Source organism: Amborella trichopoda, chromosome 6 (genome assembly GCF_054954075.1).
Source record: "Amborella trichopoda isolate Santa Cruz 75 chromosome 6, AtrichopodaSantaCruz75HAP2 v2.0, whole genome shotgun sequence".
NCBI lineage: Eukaryota > Viridiplantae > Streptophyta > Magnoliopsida > Amborellales > Amborellaceae > Amborella > Amborella trichopoda.
Genome location: NC_142341.1, coordinates 7,451,210 through 7,467,375, shown reverse-complemented (window position 1 = coordinate 7,467,375; position 16,166 = coordinate 7,451,210).

Sequence of the window (16,166 nt, the reverse complement as noted above, 5' to 3'; positions counted from 1 at the left end):
TTATTTATATTTTTTTATGATCATTCTTATTAGTATCTCCTTTAGAGATCATATAGTAAATGAGGCTTTTGGTAACTAATTCAGAAAGCTATACCACCAAAAGAGAGAGGGAGAAGGCCGTTCACTTCCAATCTTGTATCAAGTAAATCCTCTTTATTTTCAGAATTTGAAAACACATATATTTCATAGTGTAAACTTAAGTCCCACTTTTCAATAGTACAGGGCGTATGTTGATTTTAACACTTTTATTATATATAAAATTAAGCTCAAATTTGGTATGTTCAACATCATACACCAATAAAAAAATTTAATAATAACATAATAATAATAATAATAATAATAATAATAATAATAATAATAATAATAATAATAATAATAATAATAATAAGAAAATGTGTATGAAAAAGCATACCAAATTTGAGCTTCATTTTAATATTATTTAAATTTTTTTAATAATGTGAAAGTGTGTATGAAAGAGTAATTTTCTCAAATTTTAAGTAATTTTTTGCTCTAAAGTTTTTGAGATAGTTTTTTGCTCTAAAATTTTTGAGATAGTTACTTTCTCTAAATTTTTAAAGTAATTTATCTCTCTAAAACTTGATATAGTTTTACTCTCTAAAGTTTTAAGATACTTTCTCTCTAAAACTTGAAATTTGATATAATTTCTCTCTCTAAATTTTTTGAGATAGTTCTCTCTCTAAAAACTTTCAGGTCGTTTCTCTCTCAAAATTTTGATGTAGTTTCTCTCTTTAAAACTTAAAATTTGACATAGTATCTCTCTATAAAAATTTTAAGATATTTTATCTCTAAACATTTAGGTGGTTTCTCTCTAGAAAATTTGATATAGTTTCTCTCTCTAAAATTTTAAGATACTTTCTCTCTCTCTCTCTCTAAAGCTTAAATATGAGATAAATTCCCTTTAAAATTTTTGAGATAGTTTCTCTATTTAAAAATTTAAGTATTTTTTCTCTCTAAAATTTTAAGATACTTTCTCTCTCTAGAACTTGAAATTTAAGATAGTTTCTCTCTCTAAAAATTTTGAGATAGTTTCTCTCGCTAAATTTTTTTAGATAGTCTCTCTCTCTCTCTCTAAAATTTGATATATTTTATATCTTTAAAATTTTAAGATACTTTCTCTTTTTAAAACTTGAAATTTTGAGTTGTTTCTATCACTAAAAATTTTCAGATATTTCTCTCTAAAATGTTTTAGGAAGTTTCTTTCAGTAAAATTTGATATAGTTTCACTCTCTACAATTTTACAATATGTATCGCTAAAAAAACTTGAAATTTGAGATAGTTTCTTTCTCTAAAACTTGAACTTTGAGATAGTTTTTCTCTCTAAAAAATTTCATGTAATTTCTCTCTAAATTGTGAATGGTTTCTCTCTAAAATTTTAAGATACTTTTTCTCTCTAAAAGTTGAAATTTGATATAGTTTTTCTCTCTAAAAATTTGGGATAGTTTCTCTCTCCAATTTTTTTTAGAAGTTTCTCGCTCTAAAATTTGATATAGTTTCTCTTTTTTAATTTTTAAAATACTTTGTCTATCTAAAACTTAAAATTTGGGGTGGTTTCTCTCTCTAATTTGTGTGGATGTTTTGGCATAATTAGTTATATTTTATAAAGTGGGCAGTTCTGGTATGTGAAAATAGTATATTCACAAGTTGTATTCATTCTTTCATGCTTACACAAAACAATGTTGGGGATAACTCAATTTTTTTCTTGGTTTTGTATACCCATGTTTTGGCCCTCTTTCTTGGTTATAGAAAACATGATTATGTATCCAAAAAGTCGTCAAAAGTGTTTTTTTGTGGGATGACATGGCTATACAAAGCTACATTTGTTTACCCTAGGATCCAAATGACCCCTAAATGATAAGTTTCTATAGGCTACGTAATTCCACATTATCTTTTGAAACTTCCAAGACATACATCTAAGAAGATATTTATGCTTTCTTTATTGATTTCGAAAATAACTAAGTCTTTGTAAAAAACGTGACCTACATCTTAAAAGAATTTCTTACCAATGCATCCCCTAATAAAATATATTCTCTATAAAAAATAATAATTAGAAAAATAAGATTTCTAACCCTAAAAATAGTGTATATTGTAACATATTATCAAGATTATCCATTTCACACTAAAAATTAGTGTTTATGGATCCACAAGATTTGAATAGTTTTTGGAGCTTTAAATTGTTGGCTATGTGGCATTTCATGGTAAATTGTTAGCTATCTTTTAAATTGATAAAACATATTATCAAGATTATCCAATAGTCTTTCACTCAGTGGGAGCAAGGGAGAGTGACTGAATCTGGTTACTTGGTGCACTGGGGCCTAGATTCTTATACCCTAAGTATTTGAGGCATTGAGAATTTACGTTTTGAGATTGTGAGCTCTCAAGGAGGTGTGAGGGTTACCTCCTAGTCAGGAATATATTAATTAGAATGCCTCATAGTTGATTTGATTAGCCAAGGATTGGAGAATCTAATCAAGAATAATAGAACCCGAGTATTTAACATAATATTCGCCCTGTATGGAATGGTCGACTAATGAGATATGTACCCGTATCTTGAAACGAGACTATTCCCGGACATGTGCACCCACAGTCATATGGGGAAGCCACTATTATATAATATTATTTGACTTAAAGGAGCTAGTGCACGTGCGCTTTGAAAGGACCCCTATAGTTGAGTAAGAACATGTCCCTATAGGGATTCACCAATAGTCCATTGAATCCCCAGTGATGGGAAGCTCTGGTTCAACGACTTTGATGTGACCAATTATGTATCCCTACTATAGATTGTGGAGCATAGACTCGTTGGATCGACTTGAGACACCGGTGAAACTTCATTTGGGTTAGCCCAATTGAAGACTCCGACTAGTGTTACATGTTGGGTTTATATGGCCTTTAAAAGCCTTATGAGTACTTGTAAAATGAAATGATATAGTGGAATATGAACTCAGTGGGAGTGTGGTCCCTCATGGACCATACTAAGCAAACGTGGGTTTGTTGATACTGATCTGTGCTTGACGATCTAGGCCAGTCGGTTGGGAAAAACTCATGTTACCTGAGCATGAAGAACAAACCGATGAGGGTTTACGGGTTAGCCCTTGATGAGGTAGGAGAACATGCCCAGATGAGTGAGCCGAGGGACTGTGTGACCCTTGTGTGTGATGATGGCCTACAGAGACTGGGGCCAAAACCTCATCCATGTACCATCACACATCATGCATATCGATAGATCATTCGGGAAAGAAAAAAATCCACCTTTTAGCGTGAAGCGTATGCATGTACGAGAGATACCCCTATGCTGTGGTCACATAAGGTATTGGTGACCTTGACTTGTCTCTAGGGAAGGACCTGTAATCCACAGACCGGGATTGCGACCCCTTGGCTTATCTGCCAGACTTTGGTGACCCACTAATGAGCCCCTGCTTAGATTGTGGGTCATGGGAAATACTGGGTCGGCTCCATAAGGCAAGTGTGTAGTTCACAGTTGAAGGTGGAGTGCCCCATGATTGCAGATTAAATTCCTTAACCATATGGATCCATTTCCCATCAAGGTAATTTAATTATGTTTGTTTTATGATAAAAATTATTTTAGAAGTATTACTTGAATTTTTATGAGTAATTTGATATTTTATTTATAATTTTTTTGGACTTATAAAAATGAAGATATTGATTTTACAAAATTATAAAATTCAAATAATGTTTTAGAATATTTTTTTGATAATTTAAAATTATATAAAATATTAGGGAGGGGCCCTTAGTGTACATGGGCCTACCATGTGTCAAGTGGGTGGGGCCCACATGTGCCACACATGGGTGGCACACCCCACCCATTGGATTCTTTTTTGGAGTTTAAGATACAGAATATTTCATAACACCCCACTCATAGTGTTATGACATGTGGTCAAATAAGATACAGAATATTTTGACCATATATTGGCTAAATATTGAAAGTGTATATTGATTTGATATATTTTTGGAATATTTTATGAAAGATTATGGAATGCATAATATTTTAATTATATTTAATTTATCTAATTTCCATTGATGGGAAAATGGTTAAGGAAAACGGGATAATGGTCCATGTACCTTCCATAATGTTGATGGCCCATATATGGAATAGATGACTCAGATATCTCACCCCATAAGTTACCCTTGAGCGACGGTCTATGTTCAATCTCACAAGAAGAGCAAGTCAAAGAAAACCCTAAGAAACCCCAATCTTGTTCAAGCCTATAAAAAAAAGATTGTCTCTATCCAAAATCTCTACACCTTATCTTTCTATCTCTCTCTCTTAAGAAAGTTTATGTCTCTCACGTTTGATCTCTCTCTCTCCTACTTTGTAAAAGAACCTAAGGGTTTAGGTTATAGAGTTCTTCTCTCTCCTATCTCTCAAATATGAATTTATGGCTAAGGGTTTTAGGGTTTAGCAAAAAGAGAATCTATCTCTCTTAAACTAGGTTGCTAAGAGAATTCATCTTGGGTTTGAGTTTGTGATCAAAGGTTCATATTCCATTGGTGTGGCTTGACCGAAATTTGATTTATCGGTTCGAGATTGAAGCTAGACCGTTGATCCCATGCCGGATGATGGTGAATCGGTGTGGGGTGTAATAAGCCAGGTTGAGGTAATCTCCGGTCCTCTTCCTTTTATTTACTGCAATCTTATCTTTTATTCTCAAGCATAGTGCACAGTTGTTTCAATGAGATCAAGTTATTTAGATCTTGGTTTTATTGTTATGTTGATTTTATTTTGAAATTTATCTTATTTTATATATATATATATATATATATATATATATATATATATATATATATATATATATATATATATATATATATATATATATATATATATATATATATATATATTTCGCAGTAAAAGATAACATAGGTCTTTCCTTCATTAGTATCAGATTATTGATACTTGATAACATTATTTGTCTCTTCTCTTTATTGAGTTTAGATCAACCTTGGGAATGAGATATAAGAAAACTAATGATCTTTGTGGTCAAGAAATACACCCACGGTTAAGAATTATTGAAATACTCCAACACCGAAAAGGCACTCTACATAATGAGTATTCTGGGCTATTTTGGAGTAGTGATATGAAAAGTATAATGAGGTATTTTTCTATTATATACCTTAGTGATATTTTGTATCTTTAAGAGTAGGATTTACCTACAAAATTTCAGTGGGAGATCCTATAAGAATTGAGAGTTATGGACTTAACAATGAAGGGTGTTAGTTCTGACCATGTAAAATTTAAGAACTGTCGCTTGAGTTCCATGATTTTTCTCACCATTCATATAATTTTATTTCTAGCTAAAATTAAACTGTGAGTCATAAAATTGAGTCTACTTTAAAAAAAAAAACACGTTTCATCAAGAAAGTCCTTGTGGTTTGAAAGATATGATCAATTTATTGAAGAATGCGCAAGTGCTTTTTTCTACAACGAAAATTATTTTCATGACTTGGAAGTTAAGATTTAATTTATATTCTTAACAGATGTTTTATGGTTCACACTAAGTTTTTAGACTTCCATTCTGAGTCTAATTTGTAATAAAATTTATTTGAGAGCGAAATATCTATGGGAAGAGAGGAATAAAAATTTTGGATTGAAGAGAGGTCATCCTGAATTTTCTGCAATTTAGTATGTCATTTATTGAAGATATGAATATCTATATTTATTAAGCATACTTAACAGAGTAATATAATGGTTGTGAAAATATATGTGTTACTATTATGTGTCTACTTTCAAAAAAAATTAGTTTGAAATGGAAACTTCAAGATTGTAGAGAGAAAAAATAATTTTACTAGATAGTGTTCATCCTAGAATTCTGCAGTATGATTTATTTTGTGACATGAATGTCACTTATTTATTTCTCTGAAGAAAAATATTATTTGGGATACAAATTATGATGTTATGATTTGGTTTTGAGTCTAGTTTTCAACACAAAATATTTTAAGAAGAAATTATTTGAGGATTGAGAGAAACAAATTTTTTTATTGAGAGTTGCTCAACCTGATTTTCAACTGAAAAAATTGTATTGTGATGTAAATATCACTAAAATGAATATTCACTAAATGGTATGATTTAAGGATGAAACTAAACACTATTTTATATTTTTTGAGTCTATTTCAATACTCAAAAGGATTCGTAGATTAAATCTTTATGAGTTGAGAGATATCATATTTTTATCATGGGATGCTTAAGTTCTATTTTGCAGTAAATTAAAAGATGTGGCATATTAAGATACATCTTTGGATTCTTAATTATGAAGACTTTTTTTTAGGGCTCATTTAAAAGGTTTTATAGTGTGCTATGAGTATGTTTTACTATAGTAAAACTTCAGAGAGAGGTAATACAGAGTTGACAAGATATGACACTCTATGTGAAGAGTATTCGACATGGGAATAGCAGAAAGAAGAAGAAACACAATACCTATAAAAACATCTTGGTTTCTTTAGAATGAATGAATATATAAAGAGACTTGGTGGTATCATAGAAACGCAAAAGATCCGTGGGAGAATCAAACTTGTGATATTTGAAATAATATGATGACGAAGATATTTTCTTTACTGTGTAAGACAGGAGTGCCGAATAGATGGACACTTCATGACATGTGAAACCAATGACAATATATTCTCCATCAGTTGTATACACTTCCAAGATCACAAAAGCTTGTCAAATAAGTAAAAGCGATGAATAAAAAAAGCCCAGGTGCCACACTATATGGTTTTGAGGTCTGAAACTTATCCCACATTATATGGTAAGATCATATAAGAAAAGGTCATATAGGGAAAGAGGAATCAATAACTTTCTTTAATGTGCTTTGATTATATTTTGGCTAATTGTTTTATGAATATGTATGAAGTGTATGGACATTAAGTGATAAGTGCTAACAAATTTGAAAGTGCCGGTTTTGAACACCTTGTGGTTTTTTGTGCCTCCTTGTGCTCGAGTATGAACTACTTAAGGTAGTGATACATATGGAGATGTGATTTGATCAAGGACTTTGAGCCCTAAGGATGAAATACGAGAGATGAGTGTAGCTCATTCAAAGATGTAAGCACAAAGGGAGTGTTCTGATGGAACTCGGTCTTGGTGACCATCCTCTCAATAATGTCTATAATATGATGTGTTGCATGTGATGATGATCTCTTGATAAATTCTCTATAATTGCCAAAAAGGAAGTATTTTGTCAAGGTTTTAATAGACATTATTTAGTCGTGCTTTATTTTGGATAAAATTATAAGATGTTATATATGATTTGTTTTTGTGGCCATGAACTTGACTTGGTAGGAAATTAATGGCGAATGCGGTAAAATGATTTATGAAGGCTAAACATTTATTTTATAATTAAATTGGATGATTTGAGAAAAACCTAAATCTATGAATATGGTTTTGAGAAAACCACATAGTCTTGCAACATCCATTAAGTCTTTATGAAAATCATTTTAAATTATCATACTATTATATAATTATTGCTTGTGAATGTATATATATATATATATATATATATATATATATATATATATATATATATATATATATATATATATATATATATATATATATATATATATATATATATATGTATATACCAAGTCAGTTTTTTTTACTAAAAAGAAAAACATTATGTCATGAAGTTATTTATAAAAGTGAGAGAAAAACTATCATGCACTGTTTTTTTGTTTTTTGTTAAATACCTATATGCCTTGACCCATGTTTCTAGTTATTTAGAATCCTTGATTACCTAAGACTTTGAACCATATGGAATGTTGTAGGAATGCCGTCATGCTGGGCTTCCCTAACACATGTTGTGTTGATTAGATAACTTGGTTTGCATAAATTTACTACTAAAATATATAGTGTGATTGAACCTTTGTGGTTCATGAAGGTTTTTGCATATTATGAAACCAACGGTTATTGAATTACATAGTTCATGAGACTTGATATGCTACCTCATGATATATGCATAAGAATGTTGATAACATATATGTTGTATGTGCAATAATTGAGTGGAATCTGCTACGGTCCCACATTTTTGTAGCTGCTTGAATATTCAATTATACAGGTGCAAGCTATCTCACAGATCCAGATGATGCGAAGTCTACATCTGGATATGTGTTCATGCTTGGAGGAGGTGCAGTCTCTTGGAAATCAAAGAAGCAGGATGTGACAAAATTGTCCACCATGAAGGCAGAGTAGGTGGCATGCTGTTTGGTGATCGGGGAAGCCGTATGGATTAAGAAATTTCTTAATCGACTTGACTTTCACCTCGTGCGTTTTGAAGTAGTAAGAATTTTCTACGACAGCAAGGTGACGATATGCATGTCAAAGGAGCCACGATTCCATAAGAGCTCCAAGCATATAAAACCATGTTTTTAGCACTTGAGGAATGAGGTGAGATTGAGAAAGATCGAGATCCAGATAAACTAAATATTCCAGTGGGAGCACCTGCTAGTATTTGACACGCCAAATGGAACAACAGACTATAATGTTGTTCACTCATGGAACCCAAATGTTTGGTGCTGATTGTATGGTTACAAAAATGAGCAACTTATTTGAAGAGCTCTTTTGAGCCCATGAACATACGACCCCATGCGACGAGGGGACGTGATGGTCTTTTGGGACAATAGGTCCATGATTCGCGATGAGATGTGAAAGATGAGCTACGACCATTTTTGGGATGCCTCTATAAATCCTTTTGTGAAAGGATTGATAGTGAAAGCTATGATTAATGTATTGAGAAAATAAGTGAAAATGCTTCAGAGAGATTGTAATTAGGAGAGAGAGATGGGAATAAGAAAAAGTGAGAAAGATAGAATGTAAGGCTTTTAAAGGCCAAGTGGGAGATGTTGGGTTTATGTGGCCTTTAAAGGCCTTATGAGTGTTTGTAAAATGAAAAAATATAGTGGAACATGACTCAATAGGAGTGTGGTCCCTTGTGGACCATACTAAGCAAATGATGGTCGCTGATACTGATCTGTGCTTAACGATCTAGGCCAGTCGATTGGGAAAAACCCATATTACCTGGACATGAAGAACAAACCAATGAGGATTTATGGGTTAGCCCTTGATGAGGTCGGCAAACATGTCCGGATGAGTGAGCCGAGGGACTGTGCGACCCTTGTGTGTGATGGTGGCCTATAGAGACAGGGGCCAAAACCTCATGCATGTACCATCACATGACATGCATATCGATAGAACATTCGGGAAAGCCAAAAATCCACCTTTTAGGGTGAAGCGTATGCATGTGCGAGAGATGCCCCTATGATCCATAGATCTGTGGTCGCATAAGGTATTGGTGACCTTGACTTATCTCTAGGGAGAACCTGTAATCCACAGACTGGGATTGCAACTCCTTGGCTCATCCGCAAGACTTCGGTGACCCGCTAATGAGCCTCTGCTTAGATTGTGGGTCATGGGAAATGCTGAGTCGGTTCGATAAGGCAAGTGTGGTATGTAGTCCACAGTTGAAGGTGGAGTGCCCCATGATTGCAGATTAAATTCCTTAACCATATGGATCAATTTCCCATCAAGTTAATTTAATTATGTTTCTTTTATGATAGAAATTATTTTAGAATTATTATTTGAATTTTTATGAGTCATTTGATATTTCATCAAAACTCTTTGGGTCCAAGTTTGGGCTTATACCCAGCCTAGCCCAGGTCCGAACCAGTTTCACAACCAGGTTCGAACCTAGGCCCCCTTTTGGTCCAAGCCTAAGGCTTGTGCCTATCTCAACCTTGATCCAGTTCGGGTCTACACCCGGTCTGATCTTCAAAACCCTCTAGGTCCAAGCCTAGGCTTGCCCCCAGCTCAGTCCAGGTTCGAACCAGGCTCACAGCTAAGTCCGAACCTAGACCCACTCTTGGTTCGAGCTGAGATTTGTACCTATGTAGTCTAGATCTTAGTTTAGGTTCTAGTATAGGTCTAAGCATTGATTTTCCTCTAGAGTTAGACTAGGCTTACCCTAGTTCAGGGTCTAAATCAAAATCCATTGACTCAAGATTCCAGTCTAGTCTTAGCCTAGGTCTCAATTAAGGTTTTGGCCCTAGAGTCAAACTAGGTCTACCCTGAGGCGTCGAGCCTAGATCTCACCGAATGTAGGAATCATGACCCATGATCATAGCAGAGAAAGGTCCAACCCTGTGGCCCCAGCTCAATCTAGATCTGAAGAACCTTGTCATTTCGAGAGGCACCGTTATAGTGCTCTCTCACAAATCATCCATAGAACTCGTGTCGGTGAGCTGACTCTCGACCCCCATGGAACTAAACCTAGCCGTCTAAGCAGCCTTTAGGGCCATCTTTTGGAAGTTACGAGCCAATAGGTTAATAAAGTTCGTAACACCTTGAATAATCAAGGGGCCAGGTTGGGGGCAATCCTCTAAGACATAGGGGTTAACCTCAAATCCAGTCTGCACGACAAGCATAAGGCTCCTACCCAAATCTCTGAGTCAGTCGATCTCAGCCGTATGAACCTTGATGGTCAATTAGCAGGTCAACATTCCAGTCTTGATAATCAGTCAGTTTGTGGGCGATTGGGTTTACATACAACTTGGGAAAGTCTACCCAAGCAACCCATCACTAGTAAAGATAAGGGTTTTGACCGAACCCGATATAAAGACAATCCTAAGGTGCATGCTTACTTTCAAAATCTGCTGAATAGAGGGTACACCATTCAGCGTAGTCAATTCTGGAAAGTCAGGTTGGAAGCTCAAGCCATGGGCCAAGTCCAATATTTTGCCTCAAACAAAAATAATCCTAGGGCTGTTAGACGAGGGATCTAGTTCTAATCATCACTCGAGCCCAAGATTACCAAGAGGGCCGACTACCTTTTACAATAGTTATGGCATTCCTTCACTCTTTTAGTCTAGTGCTGGGGCAAGAAAATACTTTATCCCTAGGGATAGATCATCGAATCAAGGTCAAGTAGACTTAGCCACCCAAGGTCAGAGGTCTAGTCGTCATAGCAACTTGAATCGTTCATCCCAGTTAAGTGGTGATCCTTTCCTGCAGGCCTCTTTGCAGGACCATGTTGTGCAACCTCTGAGTAATGGGTATACTCCGACCCAATTCAACTCGGGTGAGTCAAGATCTCATCGATAATAGCATGATAAGTGTCAAAAAGAAAGATGTTGACGGCATAGATGAATCAGAAACTCTAGATGTCTTAACAAAGAATACTGCTGTCAATCTGATTAACTCAGGAGAATCACAAGCTGTGCCCAAACCTGAAGAACATCCACAAAGGCCTTGGAGCACAATGAGAAATAACCTGGAAAGTCCAGTAGATTAAGAACAAAATGAGCAGAACCTCACCCAGGAGTTAATACTCAAGATCAAAGCAGTGAAGATAACCTTAGCTCTAGGCCCATAGCCGAAGAAAGGGGTATCGCATATGGAATTCTGCTCCAAGATACACTCCCAAAAGTGGCATAAGAAATCCCTATCATCAAGAGTCACACTAGGGCATATCAACCCTTCAACCTGTACGTCCAAGTTAACACAATAAATGGTTCATACGTGTGTGGCAACGAATCAAACTCATAAGAGCAATATGAACTCGAGCATAAACTCAACAAAGGTTTTGAAGCTATGGATTCTCAAGCCCATGACGGCAAGAAAAACCTTAATTCTAGGACAATAACTTGTGATGCGGCAAATGAGAGAGTGCTAAAAGGAAGCCTTTCACCTCAAAACCTTGACGACCCACCTAAGTGGGATCAATATAATGAGGACGACATGTTAGAAATTGATGTGATTTAGACCAACAAGAAGGGAACATCTACCAAATAAGGGGTCAACACCCAAAGTCTCCCATTGCCCTTCCAAACAAGGAGTCAACACGTCAAATATCAAAAGAAGTCGAAACTTTGGCAATTCTAAGGGGCCCACTGAGGCCACCTTAACTAGACTTCTTGGCTAACCCACTTATATGGGATGCCAAGCTTAGAAGATTTAACTGAGTCACCTCACGAGGTGAACCCAGTTATAGATTATGGAGAAGTAAAGAGCCCAAATTTGACTATTCCCAAAGATTTGACATCTTCACTAGAGTTGATAGAGCTCGAATCTTTGGAAATTCTAAGGGGCCCACCTGGGCCACCTTCATAAGATTTCTTGAATGATCCGTCAATCTGGGATCAAGAATTGGATATTAAAAATCCGACCATGTTACCTCTCAAGAGGCAAGCTCTTTAAAAGTCATTAACAACATGAGCGCATCTTCAATAACCGGAGCACTTCCATATCAAGAGGATGCATCCTGTGAAGAACAAGTTGCCAACGAAACAGAAAGCCCTGCAGGGGCAACCCCATCAAAATACTCAATAGGGGCAAACTCCTCTCATGAAGAGGATACAATAAGGGCAACTAATGAGATTGTACCCTCTTCGTTGACTCCCAACATGCCGTAAGGTCATCTAAAACCAACTCAACCACTCCTCTTGTGCGAGAGTCTCACTTTTGCTCGAGCACTGAGAAGGAGCCTACCACGGAGTTAACCTCCAAAAAACAAATCGAAATTTGTAATGAAAAAGATAACCGAAAAGGAGTTGGGTGATCACTCACCCATTGCAAATAACCAAATGAGGCATTCATGTCTCACACTTCAAGAAGCATTAACGCTTAATGTGTAACATAAAGTACTCCATTAACGGGAAAACCTTGATGAGCCTATCCGTCCATATAGAAGACTGAGAAATTAGGAAACTGAGAGTGATTTCTAATCCCAAAATCAAGGTTCAAGTGGTGCAGTTTAAAATCAATAGAGATTCAGCAAGCATTGTCAAAGAGATTTTGGATGCCAGCTTGGGTCAAGGGAAATTAGAGGAAGACTGATATTAGAACCTCCCTGCCACTTGGAGGAGGGAAAGAGGATCGAATTCTTACATGATCTTAAGGCGAATTGCCAAAAAAAAAAAGGGGCACCTTTGACTCTTCTTCCTCCTCCCCCTCTTCCTTTGTCAGTGTTTTTTTTTTTCTTCTTCTTCTTCTTCAAAAAAAAATCCGCTGGGCTAAAAATCCGAAAGGAACCCTAAGCATTGGAAAAAAGGCTACCGCGCTGAATACTCTAAAGGGACCCCGAAGCAATAATTAAAAAAAAAATAAATCTGCTGGGTTGAAAATTCGAAAGGAACCCCATGCGTTGGAAAAAAGGCTACTGGGCTGAACACTCGAAAGGAACCCCGGGGCGATGAAAAAGAAGAAGTTCTCTCCTTCCTTCTATTCTCCAAAGTCCTTTCTCTCTAAACATCTTCACTTCCTTCTTCCTGAGTCAAAATGATGTCAAGAGAAAAATCCATGAGCATTAGCTTGATGGAACATTGTTAAGGTCCTCGATCATCTAGAGCTTCGAACGGTGAATGATAGAGGAATGAAATAAAAAATCCAAAGAGATTTTGAACACCCAGGGGCAGTATTCTATATTTTCAAAACTATGTTTTGCTCGAAAGCTCCAAAGACCTCTCCTCTGAATTGAAATGCAAGAGCTGATGTTGGAAGATAAATAAATACTTTATGATTCCTTGTCCCGAAGATTCAAGCAAGGACCCGATACGCTCACTTAGGGTCCATAAAAAGGGTCACAAGTGGTCAAACTGTAAGACTTACATTAAAAAAAAACCACCCCCCAATAGGGGAAGCAAAAATATAATAGTAATAATAATGAAAAATAATAAAACTCCACCGTCGTATGAGTATAACTGTTGACTACACTGTCCATCGCTCCATGACCTTAAACTGCTTAGAGGGCTTTATGGTTGCAAGAGTTAAAACTGCTAGCCAAAGTTTGTTTTTCAAAATATCTTTTTCTTTTCAAAATTTTCATTATATATTTTGTGTTTTTAAAAACTTTAATTTCTCTTGTTAAAATCGTAACCTGTCCTTGCTCTGGGTTCTCTTTCTAATCTCTTCCTCTTTTCAAAATCTCTAAAACATCTTCTAAAACGAAGGAGCTTGGACACCCATAAATGATAATTTAACGAGTTGTCGCCTCATCTCTTCATCTCTGTCTCTCTTCAGAACTGGCCAGACAGGCCTTTTCCCAAATGAACCTTTTCCTAAATAGGAAAAACCTATAGAAAGCCTTAGGAAACCCTAAACAAATAAAATAAAATGCAAGGTTTAAGAATTTGAAATTGTGAAAACGTCTGAAGTTAAGTGGCATGGCCAGAAAATCCAACTCGAGTTTCAAGCTTGTGTAACTCACCGATATCTTACGTTGAAATATGATGAAAATGCCCTTAGTGGGTGAGCTCGGGCGCACAATGACTTGGAGGGATTAGTTGGTGTGCCCTCTAGCCACAAAATGTCATGATGAAAGTTAAAATGTCTGCATTATCTTTGCCGCTCACCTGCCCCTTGAAGGACAGGGAGCGCCGAAGGGTATCTATTTCTTTGCCCCTCACTTGTCCCTCGAAGCATAGGGAGTGCCAAAGAGGGGCAACTGTAGACGCCCCATTTTAAAATTGGCAAATTTCATGGTTTTTCTGAACCCATAGGACAACACTATTTTAGTAGACCCCTAAATTATAGACCACCACAATCCATGGTCCCATCCTATGATCCACACGTGGCAAATACCGAGCTTTGAGTAGTTATCCATTCTGCACCTAGCAAATCCCTAGCTTTTAGTAGTTAACCATTCCACACTTAGAAGTTAGAGAGAGAGAGCCCAGAGAAAGAAAAACCTAACCTAAAAAACCCTAGTTCTAAGTTATCTTTAAATCAGAAAAGCCATTTAACCAGGCTAAGGCCTGGTCAACACTTGGAGAAAGAGTGACAAAGAGGACACCGGTTTGATACGGACGAGCCCTTGAAAGCTCGGGACTCCGGGGCCATCTGGTCCGGTTTGGTATCGTTTCTTAATCTTTTATTATTTATTTTCTTCTTTTATTTCATTTTAATTAGATTAGATTAGTTTTATTGATTTTCATTTCGTGTTTCATATTCGAATCAATGCTGGCGTTGCCACTGGTCTGAGAACAGATCCGCTCATTTCTTGGCGAATTTGGCCTTAGATCAGAATTTGATGTTTCCCCACATTCTCTATCATCTTCTTTTAAAGTTAGTTTGTGGTGTTCTGATTTGAGAGATCTTCCTTTGAAGATCACTCTAAGTTTGCACTGTAAACAATCTATATATATATATATATATATATCCACTACCTCATATGATCATATGAGCCCAACGACACATTAAATCTAGACTGATCTGATGGTCACAACCTCATTTCATATTTTAATTTTAATTTTTTTCTACATATCCAAATAACTTGAAATTTTGGATGTGTATTATTCAAAAATTGATAATCTAAAAAAATATCAAAAAACTAATTTGCAAGATATAAATTAACCAAAATACCCCTGAAAATTTTTGGGGGTATTTTTATCCTTATATTTTTTGTAAACTTTTTAAAATATTTTTATTCCGTGTGCCTTGATGAAAAATGAATGCTTAAAATTTCAAGTTATGGATTTGTATAAAAAGTATTAAAATTCAAATATAAAATGAGGTTGTGACCGTCAGATCGATCAATATTCAATCTGGGCCATTGGGCTCATATGTTCATGTAAGCTAGTGGGCTAATCTCAGCTTTTTCATATATATATATATACTATGGATTCCCAAGCCCAAAACTGCAAGAAAAACCTTAATTATGGGACAATAACTTGTGATGACCTCAAAACCTTGACGAGCCACCTAAGTGGGATCAATATGATGAGGACGACATGTTAGAAATTGATGTGATCCAGATTAACGAGAAGGGATCATCTTCCAAATAAGGAGTCAACACCCCAAAGTCTCCCATTGCGCTTCCAAACAAGGAGTCAAAACCTTAACTATCAAAAGAAGTCGAACCTTTGGCAATTCTAAGGGGCCCACTGGGCCACCTTCACCAGACTTCTTGGTCAACCCACTTATATGGGATGCCAAGCTTAGAAGATTTAACTGAGTCACCTCACGAGGTGAACCCAGTTATAGATTATGGAGAAGTAAAGAGCCCAAATTTGACTATTCCCAAAGATTTGACATCTTTACTAGAGTTGATAGAGCTCGAATCTTTGAAAATTCTTAAAGGGCCCACTTGGGCCACCTTCATAAGATTTCTTGCATGATCCACCAATCTGGGATCAAAAATTGGATA